Source organism: Cicer arietinum, chromosome 3 (assembly GCF_000331145.2).
Source record: "Cicer arietinum cultivar CDC Frontier isolate Library 1 chromosome 3, Cicar.CDCFrontier_v2.0, whole genome shotgun sequence".
Taxonomy (NCBI): Eukaryota; Viridiplantae; Streptophyta; class Magnoliopsida; order Fabales; family Fabaceae; genus Cicer; species Cicer arietinum.
Genome location: NC_021162.2, coordinates 50,251,184 through 50,264,389, shown reverse-complemented (window position 1 = coordinate 50,264,389; position 13,206 = coordinate 50,251,184). Strand labels below are relative to the sequence as shown.

At 28.0% G+C, this 13,206-nt stretch overlaps 1 non-coding gene across 1 annotated transcript; it reads right to left on the bottom strand.

Annotated features, from left to right (window-relative positions):
* Window positions 1-9,307: 9,307 nt before the first annotated feature.
* Window positions 9,308-9,379, bottom strand: TRNAD-GUC (transfer RNA aspartic acid (anticodon GUC)). Its single transcript has one exon. It is a non-coding gene; the product is annotated as a tRNA-Asp (tRNA).
* Between the last annotated feature and the right edge of the window lie 3,827 nt (window positions 9,380-13,206).

Genomic DNA, 13,206 nt, shown 5'->3' with positions numbered 1-13,206 from the left:
TAACAAAGAATGTGTTATAATATCTTAACAACTCCCCCCTATTTCGCAATATATTACAAATAAATAAACAACTCCATTATATTTTGCAAATTAACAACCCTCTCTTATTTTACATGAGTCTCTTATTTTTATAGTAAATTTTAACCACCATCTTCGACCACCATCATCATCAATAACCAACTACCTCCGACCATCACTGTCTATGACCACCACTGCCATCGCCACCAGTCATATCACCTTCCACCACCATCACCAACAGCTGTTTATGACCGTAGTTGTCGCCACCAGCCGACCACCGACTTCCAACGACCATCTATCATCATCAACCACCGTCACTACTATCTTCGAACATCCCATCACCACTGACCACCCATCATCCTAGATTTCGCTTCAACTGTGTTGTTATCTCTATAGCTCATAGTTGTAATTCGAAGTAGTGTAAAGGTCCAAGTAGTGTCCAATATCCTTGAATTATGTTGGATCTTTTATTGGGAGTATATTGTAAATCTTGAACAAGAAGAGGATGAACTTGATGATGATGAAGGTTGCACAAATAAATTCCACAATGTGTGTATCACATTAAGCTTTAGGTTCGATTCACCCCATCAATCTATATATATATGTATTGGATGCAAACAGGTTAACTGGCGAATCTCCTTCAAGATACTTTGGAATCCTTGAAGTGAATTGCACATTCACATCAAACTTATCGATCAATGATAGTTTACAGAATAAAGTTCATTCATTTACTCTCGTACACTAGAGAAAAGAAGTAATGACTCATAAATATTTTTGACATAATCTAGACTCATGTAACATGAATTTTTGTCTTGTTTTTTTTTTTTTTCCTTTAAAGTATCTCTATTTATAAAGATACTCATACTAATTGGTGAAAGAAAACAACTCTTGAGAAAGATTGTAACCTTTGGTAACTTAAAATATGCATCGATTTGAATTAAACTCAAACATTACAACCACTTGACCAAGTGATACATTAAGTTATTTAATTTTGCTACATTAATATAACTATTAGAGAATTCCAATAATATTTTGGAAATTCCGCTCACAATCCCCCACCATTTTCAAAATATATCTAAGTCCGTTATTCCAGAAATCTCATGGTTTTATATAAATGTATCTTACCATTTGAACCATTACTTAGTAAATTATGTCTTCACTCATCCCCGAATATACTGGTAGACAAGTTTTGAACCAACCATTCATTAGAACAAGTGTGCATAACTCACACATGAAATCTCGGTACCATTGGTCGAATTATAAAGATGACACATTTGATAAGGTTATGCGTCTCATATCCTTTTCATGAGAATTTAAGAGTCAAACCCTTGAACTCTATGAAGCGGCCCACTTCATTCTCATATAGGTGAACTATATCAGAAATGCACCTATAATTATACATTCCAGCAAATATATGTTATATGTCCATTAAGATGAGACCTCATCCTACCACTTTTATTTTATGGTCCAAGTACTTTTATCCTTTGGGATGTTTCTATTGTCAAGTACTTCAATCGCTCTAATAGTGTGCTTTCATCATTGAACTCAAGACTTAATGTTACTCAAGTGTGAGTTGATCGTTCCACCATTGGTGATTATTTAGATATGAACTTGTATCACATCCTTCATGATGTCTTCAACACCATGTTCTTTGTTAGACCTTTCGTCAAAGGATCTGCAAGATTCTTTTCAGTTCATACAAACACTATGGACATCACTCAATTAAATCTTTACATAGCTATGTCTAAACCAATATGTATTGATTTTTTATTATATACTTGGTTATATATTTTTGATAGTGTGTATTGATTATCACAATGTATGGATATTGGTGCCATTGACTTTTACCAAATCGGTATATCATACAACAAATTTCTTAGTCATTCGGTCTTTTTACTACATGCAACTAGAATAATAAATTTTAGAGTCATGGTGGTTTCGACAATGCAAGTTTGTTTCTTTGAACTCAATAAATTGCACATCCACCAAGGTTGAATTACTCAACTGACATTTGTATATCCTTTTAAAACTGAAGGATATCCACTATAGATTAAACTACAGTTAATTGTTTCTTTCAAATATTTTAATTTATTAATAGCATGTCAATGTTGTTTACTTGGATTGCTTGTATACTGACTTAACTTCCAAAAACATATGTTATATCAAGTCTAGTACAAGTCATGACTTATATCAAGCATCCGATTGCCTTTTATATTTTTGATAGTGTTGACTAACTATCACAAAACCATGACACTTTTGTCACTTAATCTCTTCACATTGTTGTATCACATACAATTAATAAACATCTCAATTATCATATACATAAACTTTTATGTTATTATATCTTTTACTATATTTAATAAGCATATCAATTTAAAATTCTAATTCTCTTTTCAATATATCCAAATTTAAGATATAATATATTGAATGCATTAAATATATATTGCCACAAGCTAACAAAACATGATCATAATTTTTTTCTTCATAATCAAATATTATAAGGTGGGTCCAAGCATGTAAGTCATCTGCTGCTTAACAAATAAGAATTTATTTCATTTCTATCAAAGATATCATATCTTCATAGGTATATTATAACTAATACATGCATCATAATTCTATTTGTTAATTCAAGTTTCATATTTAAATATGTTCTATGGTAAATCTAAATAAGTATCAAAATAGAAAATAAACAATGAATAAAATCATTAAGATTTTCTGTTACTTTCTTCCATGAACATTTGTCAACTTACAATAATTTTAAAATATATACCCAAATTATTTTTAATATCAAAATAAGCAAGAAAATGATAGTAACTTTTATACTATCATGCATATATAGTATGAATTAATCAATTATAACTTTAAGACTTCTTGCATGAAACACAATATCATTAAAACCATGAACTTGATATTTATGACAATTTAATATATGCTACTTTTAAAATAAAATAGAATACAAATATACATCATAAATCCAACATATTCATTCAAATAAAATTCTCAAACTTGTAATTTCTAAATCATGTATATATGAACCTTCTTCTATATTACATGTTAAATTTAACATAAAGGCTAATATATTGAAAATTATCACATAATGATAAAATTTGAATTCAGGTACGAGTAAAAGCAGCGCATCAGTACATTTAAATACAACATATGTCTAATTATATATTGGCTTAAATTGTTAAGCCTTATATAATATGATAAAAACATTTCATTTATGCATTGGTTGGGTGGTTTAACAACCACACTCTATCCACAAAAGACACAATCAATGGATTGTTGGCAACATTGTTTTGAATTTTGTCACCGTTTGATTAATTTATTAGTACTTTACAATTAATTAACATTCACAATTTATATTTTTGACAAGTTTGGTTTGGCAAACTTACATCTTCCAAAATAATTAATTAATTGCCATTTTAAACATCTAAATGTTTAAAATTCTAGTGTTAAATTTAATGTAAAGTAATTACTTGATAATTACATCAATAAATTTTCAACATGTAATATGAATAAAAAGGGAGACAAAAGTAAAAACTGTGATTGATGTTTATCATTAGGACCGAATGCCAAATTACGTTTCATAAGATTTTCAATTTCAATCAAAGAACAAGGAAAGTTAACATGTTAATATCTTAAAATAATTTATTTTATGATAGTATATATTCAACATAAAATAACAACAACAAAATCTTGAATCTGTCAACAATCCACTTGTGCTTTTATAAACACAAGCGATCCAATTACACATAAAAGCATGTATGGGCATTTTGTAATATATAAAATAATAAAAAAAATGAATAGATTATTATGCATGAAATATATTTTGCAACGTCATTAATGTATTAGATGAAGATAAACAATATAAATTATGCTCTACTAAAACCATGCACACAAATATCAATATAATATCACATTTTAAATCTAACATAAACACATGTTAATTTCGATTTTCAATACAAGAATTTAGAATATAAAAAAAGTTTATATTAATAGAAATAAATTGTATACCTTTCATCTTAATCATAAATAATAATATGTTCATCTTCTTCAAAGTTGTAGCCATTGATTAATCACAAATAAATCAAAAATTAAACCTAAACATTGTTGCATCCTCAAATTTTGGAGAGCCAAAAGATAATTTTGCAATAGAGGTTAGTATAAAAAAAAGCAGCAATTATAAAACTCTTGGAATGGCAGTTCACTGAATGTGCAGGTTTGGTTATTGAGGTTGTATGTCTTTAATGAATAAAAAATATGGCATCCCAAGAGGTATTACCTATAGATGGCAGCTCACTAAATGTACATAGTGTAACAACATGTTTCATAAGAAGTACTTGTATAAACAAACATGAGACCAACCCAAGAGTTATTACCTATAGATGGCAACCCCCTAATACTCACTCATCCCTTATGCCAATTAAAATTGTGACTCTTGTAATAAGTGATTATTAATAAGTATTAGTTGTAATTGTTAATATTTGATTGATATTTTATTTATATAAGGAAAGATAAACATAAAATTAGAGAAATAGTAATTGAAATATGAATAATGGTATTATTGATAAGATGGTTTAAAATTTGAAGAACGATTTCTTTCACCTATTGACATGGTAAACTAATCTATATGTGAAACACGAATAATTTAATCGATTAAAATATTACAATGTGACATATTTTACAAATAAAGCCTAAAGACTGTGATGTAATTTTTCATATATCTTTAAACTTGTATTTTTTATTGTTTATTGTTCTTCAAAAGTTGTAATTTTGTTGTTCCTTCCAATCTCTAAGAAATATTCTTTTGCTATTGTAAAAAAATTAAATTTGCAAAAAGAGAGACGAAGTTATTAGGTTTCTAAAACATGAAATAGAATAGTTAACAAATGGTAAAAAAAAATCAACTTTCATACCTCTATTGTACATGAATCTTCATTCATAAAAGATAAAATGTTGTAACACACTCATTAATAGAAGATAAATTATGTACCTAAAGTAATAATTATAATTATAACTCAAAAATAGAAAAGTACGATAAAAACTAAAATCATTTCCATAGAATTAAAGGTCTAGTGTGGTCCATATACAAATTAAAGGAGATAAACAAAAACCAAAATATACAACATTTCAATTGGAAACCATTGAAATGCAATCAACCATAAGAAAAAATAAATAAAACATAATTTAGGTCAACCAAAGACCACCAATGTTTAATACAAAACAAAACATCAAAAATAAAAAAGCAAACTAATAAATAAGACGAATAATGTATTTTATCTCAATCATTTTCAATCTTTATGTTTTTCACAATTTTTGAGTTGGCTCCATCATTAATATCATCAACTTCAACAAAATTTATTTTAAAGGAGTGCAGTCAGCAGATGCAGTTGACACATATTTGAAGATTTGATCATTGTCTTCACGTTTCTCCTTAGCAACCATTTCTTCAAACTTGGGCCTAGCAACCTAAACAAACACATATTGACCATAATTAGTACACAATACATTTTAGGAATAATATAAAACAAGCAAATTATTAAAGGTAAAAAAAATTGAAACCACTTCCACAACAATAGATTTGAACTTATTGATGATATACATATCAACACAAACTTTTTTGACACAAAGTGATTGTTCAAAACTTAAATAGACATCTATCTCAAACAACAAATACTATTCAATAAAATTTTCAATAACTTTAGGAACAAAGTTTAGAGAAGGAAACACAGAAATTTATACTGATTCACCCAAAATGGATTACGTCCAGTCCTCACTCACTTGTGAGTTTTTTCGCTATGGCTCAAATGACCTATACTTTAAATATATTATTTTCACTATGTATTATCTTAGTCTCACCATGCTTTCATAAAAAAAAAAAAATCTTCTTGTCTTATAGTCCTTACATAAATTCCAACAAGTTAAGCTTAACTTGAGGATATATAGATATTTGAGAGGTTTTTTATGAATGAATCTAACACTATACTTTATAAAAGAACGACCCAAAGATATATTTAAGATTAGTAGAAAATATATTGAGGATGAGATTGTTTTTCACATCTTTGATCATTTGATTGTATATAGTTTTCTTGTTTTTTTTTTAGAATGGGATCATCTTAATTTATAGAAATCATGAACTTCAATTATGAGGAGAAGTACAATATATCTATTGGAGACTTAGAAGATTGACTATTGACCTTGTTTAGAATGGAAAATATGCTCTAAAGCTATGTCCTTGTTATAAGAAGACTGATATGATAAGTATATTGGTCCACCCTCAAATCTGATTAGTATGAGGATGAAGCTTTCATTAGTTTTGATGTGACTAATGCTTTTTGGTTTTTTCTTTTCCCAACAAATTGAAGTGGCTTGCCTTACAAGTCAAAGACACCACTTTTTGTAGCTTTGTATTTCCACTTATTCTCTCAGGTGTGAGGATGAATAGAGAAAAACGTTCATCCTCTAACGCTTGTACAAGTATTTTTAATCAATATTTTTCGCAGTTGACTTTCCTTACTGTTATATAGATTATTTTGGATGTTTGAGCTAAAAGTAGCATCATCCTCTCTTAAAGGATGTCTTTAGAATTTTCATATGATCAAGAATTTAAATGACCTATTTTTTAAAAATTGATACACATAAGAGCACAAGTTATACATGTTGGAACTAGGTTGATTTTATACTTAGAGTTTTTATGATAACAAAAGTATTTTATGAGAACAATATATTTGACTTCAAAGAGTATGAAAACAAATATGGTCAATATTTGTAGAAGATTTGATCAAGAATTAGCTACAACAAATATGAACAAAATCAATTTGAAGAATTTACAAACACAATCTAAACAAAATACAAACATAATCAATCTGAAGATTTGCAATCTTAATCTAAACAAAATAGGAACAAAATCAATCTGAATAATTTACAAACGCAATATGAACAAAATACAATTCAGAATTAAATAAGGACTAAATTGAAGTTCAAGTTTTAACTATAAATAGATACTCAAGGCTAAATAGGAAAATCATCGAAAAGCAGAAGAAAAAAATGTATTCTTAGAGTTCAAAGAGATAAACACTTGTTCGAATGAGAAATATTATCTAAGTGTTTTTTCTTAGAGTGTGAGAGTTATTATTATTATTATTATTATTATTATTATTATTATTATTATTATTATTATTATTATTATTATTATTATTATTATTAGCTTTGTTAGAAGCAAACACTTAAAGTTCCAATCTTTTGTATCCAACTCGATAGTGGTTTAGTTTCTTCTTCAATCTGAGGTTGTCAGATTGTTAGTAGAAGATTTTTCTTATAGGATCAAAGTGGTTAGTTCCTCAAAAGTCTGGGGTTGTCAAACAGTTTGGGAAGACTGACTTGGATGGTCAGGTGCTTTGTAATTCAAGGTATTTGAATTAGTGGAGTAAAACCTTCTGAATGAAGGGATTGGATGTATCCAAGTTAGTGGTGAACCAGGATAAACCTATGTGTCAAATTATTTATGTTTTCATTGTTTGCTGCCTCTGAATCTAATTGTTTCTACTCCAAGTAAGTCACCAAAATCGAACTAGTTTATTTATTTATTTATAAATTATCAAAAAGATATCAACTTTGGCAAACACAATTTATTATTGTTCTCGCGTTTGCACCTTCAATACGACACATAATAAGAATATTTGAACTTTAAAACAATTTTATTATCATTAAAATATTTGAAAGATATTTTATCTCAAAGATTGACATAATTCAAATAAATAAATAATCAGATGATACTAGCGAACACTGCATATGAAAATTATTGATTAAAATACTATCAAGGCAATTAAATACACTAATTTGATCTATTTAATCAAAAAAATCAGAACATGACTTCTTTATCAATGAAAGACCATACAATCAAAAATAACAAAAGTAGAATAATCAATATGATCAATGACCCAGAGTTTGATATAGTACCTTAAAAAAATAAAGTAATAAGTACTGAAGTTATATAACAAATGAAAAATAAAAATCACAAATAAATAAATAATAGAAAAACATAAAAGTAAATTGAATGTGGACACACCTTGGCACATCAATCCAGACATGCTTGTTATATTTTGGGTAGACCAACCTTTTAGAATGTACCACTATTCCTTTTGTTGCTTACTCGTGCTCTATACGACCAATCATCACCATCCAAAATGTGTTAGATTGTGCCAAACGCCGCACAAACCATGTATTGCATAACAAATATGCATCATTAACAAAACAAAATAAAATTATGTGAAAAATAAGAATTATAGTTGTAAAACATTTTGACAATTCTTAAGTTCTTTATGGTCTTGCGTTGGGTCAAATTTAAAAATTCTTCTTTTAAACTAAATTTAGAAGCATCCTTCAAATTAGTTAATGGTTACACAAATAATTCAATGTTATCTGAGTTTCTAACGAATGGAAATAAAGTAAGTAATCAACAATTGAATGAAAAATACAGAAGAAAAAAAAAACTAAAAAACAATGATTAAATTTTTATATGAGTTTGAACTCAACGGTCCTAGAAATTTATGGGTTGAATAGTAACTTGGTACAATTCATTACATTTTTAAATTCTGTTTTACCATTAAACATATTTACTTTTAAAAATTGAGCAACGACTAAAATATTTTTTCTATATTCAGAAAGAAAGTACGCATCAAGGTCATTGACATAGGGTCCAAAAAATGTACATTCAATCTTTATACTACATAGAGAATATAAAATTAATACATATACCAATTAGATATGCAACTTCAAAGTTTGTATAAAACTTAAACATTTAATTCATCAATAGATCACCATTTATAAAATTTAAACATTTAATTCATAAAGTTGTTGTCATTAAAATATATGTAATTTTTTTTTTATTTTAACAGAAAGAATTGAAGAGAAAATGATAAATGAGAACGACATCAGAAAAAGAACAAAAGTTGATTAAATGTACACGGACGAGATAAGAAGATAGAACATAAAAATTGTTAATTGTTGCTCCATAGATACATTAAAGAGAAGATAATTGAATATGTGGGGTGAAGAAGTGAGTTCGGCCATAGAAATTGAAAAGCAAGTTCAAACCTATATTTAGAGGGAAATTAAAATATATGTATAGGTTCTTCCCATTTGTTTGACTTCATCATTCTTTGTGTTTTGTTTTTTACAAAAAAAAATGATTTGGTCAATTGGAGTTACACACGGGTGTAGGTAACAAATGTAATAGAAAGTTTATAATAGCCTAACCAATAAAAATTAAAACAATTATTACAATCGCCGTTGCCGGGGATCGAACCCGGGTCACCCGCGTGACAGGCGGGAATACTTACCACTATACTACAACGACTTGTTGATGTTTATTGACGATGTTTGTTAACTATGAAACACATATTCTGCAAGCTGCACAAAGATTTAATTAAATATTGTTAACTGAATCATTTAAATTTAAACTGAAAAAATATCTCATCAAATGAACTTTGTTTTATTTGTCTTTGGTTTAAATGTCATTTCTTTATCATGAATATTATCACTATGTTAAAATATAATATTGTATCTCCTAGCTTTTATTTAACTTAATTAATTATAAATGACAACTTGCTGGATTATTTTCTAAGATGAAGGAAGTTGAACCCAATATGTCTAAGAGAGCAACTATTTTGTTGAATGAACATGACATTTGTGTCTGTTGTGTCATAATATTTTTATTTGAAGATAGACTATTTAACATTGTTCTCTAGTAAGAAAAGTGTGGTATCTGTAGAATTCTATACATGTAATTAGAGATTGAGTTTTCAAGGGTTGGAAAGGGGCTGTGACCCCTGCAAAGTTTCAATCTTTTAATTAATGGCTCTGGTAGTATCGTAGTATTAGCCAATCCCAAAAGTATTAGCAAAGGCTGCAAGATTGCAAACTTTTTAATTTGATTGGCTTTTATAAATACTATCTCTTGATTAAGTTTTTCTACTTAAATTTATGTGTATTCTCTCTTCTTTAATTATTAATTATATTGGTCGCCTCGTACTAATAACTAATAAGTCAAGTTTTGCGAATGCATGCAACTATAGAATGTGCAAAGCATAGTTGCAAACTTGCAATAGAATTGGATGGATTTTCCAACTGTGAAAACATAAGATAAGATAGTACGAAATAAGTCATATAACAACTAATTGATACATTCTTCTACAAACAAGCCTTTTTTAAATTATAAAACGGAGAATCATAACTATACATGTGTTTATTTAATCTTAGAGATACAATCGGTAGAGTTTATTAAAATTCAAGTGACTTAAAAAATTTAATAATTAAACATGTATTTATTTAATCTTAGAGATGACAATGGATAGGGTACTATAGTACTCGTTCTAATGCCCGTTTTTAAAAAATATTTATAATCGTGTCTGTATTCTTGAATATATCAATTTTAATATTCATACCCTTATCGTTTGGGTATCTAAGTATCCGTAACCATACGTATTACCCGTGCTTTAACTAAAATAGATCGATAAATAATCGTTATTGTTGTGATTAAATTTAAATTTTTTTCAAATATCTTAAATCCAAATCATAAAGCACTACAAACCAAAAAAAATTATAACTCAAAACATCCAAAACATATCAAATTATCCCACATTACTACAAGAAACATCCAAACATCTAAAATAATAATTTAGAAAGTTGCAAGTCTTTGTGCAGTATTTCCAAGATATGTAAAAAAAATTGATATGTATATTATATTAGTTATTTATATTTATAAAGTCACGATTAATAAAAAAAACTCTTAAATATAAAATCACAATTATTTACCTATTTATCAAAATCAGATTCTTCAAAAGTTTACGAACATTTATATTTCGATTCTAAATATTATAGTGGTCCAATGATATCAATAGATGTTAAAGTATCCTTATGAAGTGTCTCTAAAGTATCCTCATGAAGCTTGGACCGTTGAAGACTCAACATACTACCACCCGTACTAAAAGCATATTCTGAAGCAATCGTGGAAATGGATATGGACAAAATATCCTTAGCAAATTTTTGCAAAATTAGATACTTGTTTCCATTTGTTTTCTACCGTGTAAGAATATCAAATGTGGCACTCCGAGGCAATTTCTTATCTTCCAAGTATAGATCTAATTCTGATTTTGATTGCACGTCATCGATATCATTGAAATATGAATCATAACCACTACGAAAATTGGTACCATTACCATTTTCTAAATTTGACTCATTCTCATTGAACTTTTTAGTTGAACTGCCCACTAACCCATTGGTTTTAGCTTGATAATATTCAAACAATGAGTTACATAATTTCTTGATATTGTTAATTTCAATTGAAGACAAACTTCCATAAAGTTTTTGATAAAAGTACTATGGCAATCCATATAATTCATGAATAACAAATTAATATTCTCAAATTTATCAACCATTGTGAAAATCATATTTCTAATAACCTCAATTGAGCAATTCTACCGTTTCTTCAAAGAGAGTTTTATTTCACAAATCAATGGAAAAAAATATGTTTGTTGTGGGATATTGTGTACCTGAAAATATCTCAGTTACACGATTAAAGACTTGCAACTTATCACAAATTTCTTTTGCTATTTCCCACTCTTTTGTTGTAGGCGAACATGTATACAAATGCTCTCATGTTTTCAAACAAATAAAAGCATCTTTATATTCTAGTGCAATAACAAGCATACGATAAGTAGAATTCCACCTAATTTTGCAATCAAAATTAAGTTTCTTAGTGATATGAACTTTTAATTGAAGTGTTGCTTCACTAAAAGTTTGGTCTCTTTTGAGTGTGGTCGTCCAAAATGAAACATTATCCCTAACCTTCTCTATACCATCTATAATAACACTCAAACCATCTTGAGCAGTTAAATTTGAAATGTGGGCACAACACCTCATATGAAATAATTGACCATCAAACATAAGATTAGAACAATCAAGTTTGTTTAACAACATATCAACAAGAGCGTCATTAGTGCTACAATTATCCAAAGTGATGGTTGACAATTTTCTATTAATATTCCAATCTATCATGCACTCTACCAAAACCATTGAAAGAGCTTCAGATGTGTGTGGACATTCTACATACACAAACCTATCATGCAAAAAACAATTTTTAAAATGTTAACACAATGAAAAAAACAAAATGTTAACACAATGAAAAAACTATACGCAATTATTAACGTTCAAAAATATGTAAGTACCATACGGTAATATGCGACTTTGCATATTCCAATCATCACCAATGTAGTGACATGTAATGACCATGTACCCTTTCTCTTGGTTGCTAGTTGTCCACATGTCTGTTGTTAAAGAAATCGTACTCCCAAACTTTTAAAAAAAACCCCATAATCTTCCCTTTTTAAGTTGAAATATCTTTATAATATCATTTTTAATTATGTTTCAATAAGAATCCTTAACAAAGGTTGAAGACCTTCATGATATATTCTAAAGCCCAAACGATCCACCATTGAAGAGGATACTCATGAAGTATTATTATATTAGAAAGGTCTTTTCTTGACTTCTATAGATCAAAATGATAGTTACTCGTAGATGTCCATCTGCCTTCTTTTGCTTTTTCGACAATATCGCTTGTCTTATATGACATTCTTTTACATGTTACACAAATGGTTTGTTCCATCAAATCTTTTACATGGTAAAGTTAGCGCAAGAATTGCATATAGTTTTTTCTTCCCCATTAATAGTTTTTTTAAAATGGTTCCAAACAACTCATATCTTTCTTTTATTGCTATCATTAGTAAATTCAATAGCATCACCATTTTCAATAATAGTTCAGAATTATCCTTCTCAGAACTACCCACATGTGGGAGAAGAGTTAGTTTCATATTCCTTTGATTGACACAACCTAAATTGATTTTCCATCTAAAAAGGAAAATAGAAAAATAATAAGGAAACTCTAATATGTCACAATTTTATAACCAAATATACAAATAATGAAACTAATATAAGATATAATGACAATCTATGACATCATTGTTATTACTTCCTAAACAATTGAATATAACTTTAAATTCTTATTTAAAAAAATACAAATAAAGTAACCTACTATGAACCAAATTTCCAATTGATATTTCAGTCAAGAAAAAAGTTAAATCATATGTTTAACAGTTCATAAAGTAACCTACCCTTAACTAAATTTTC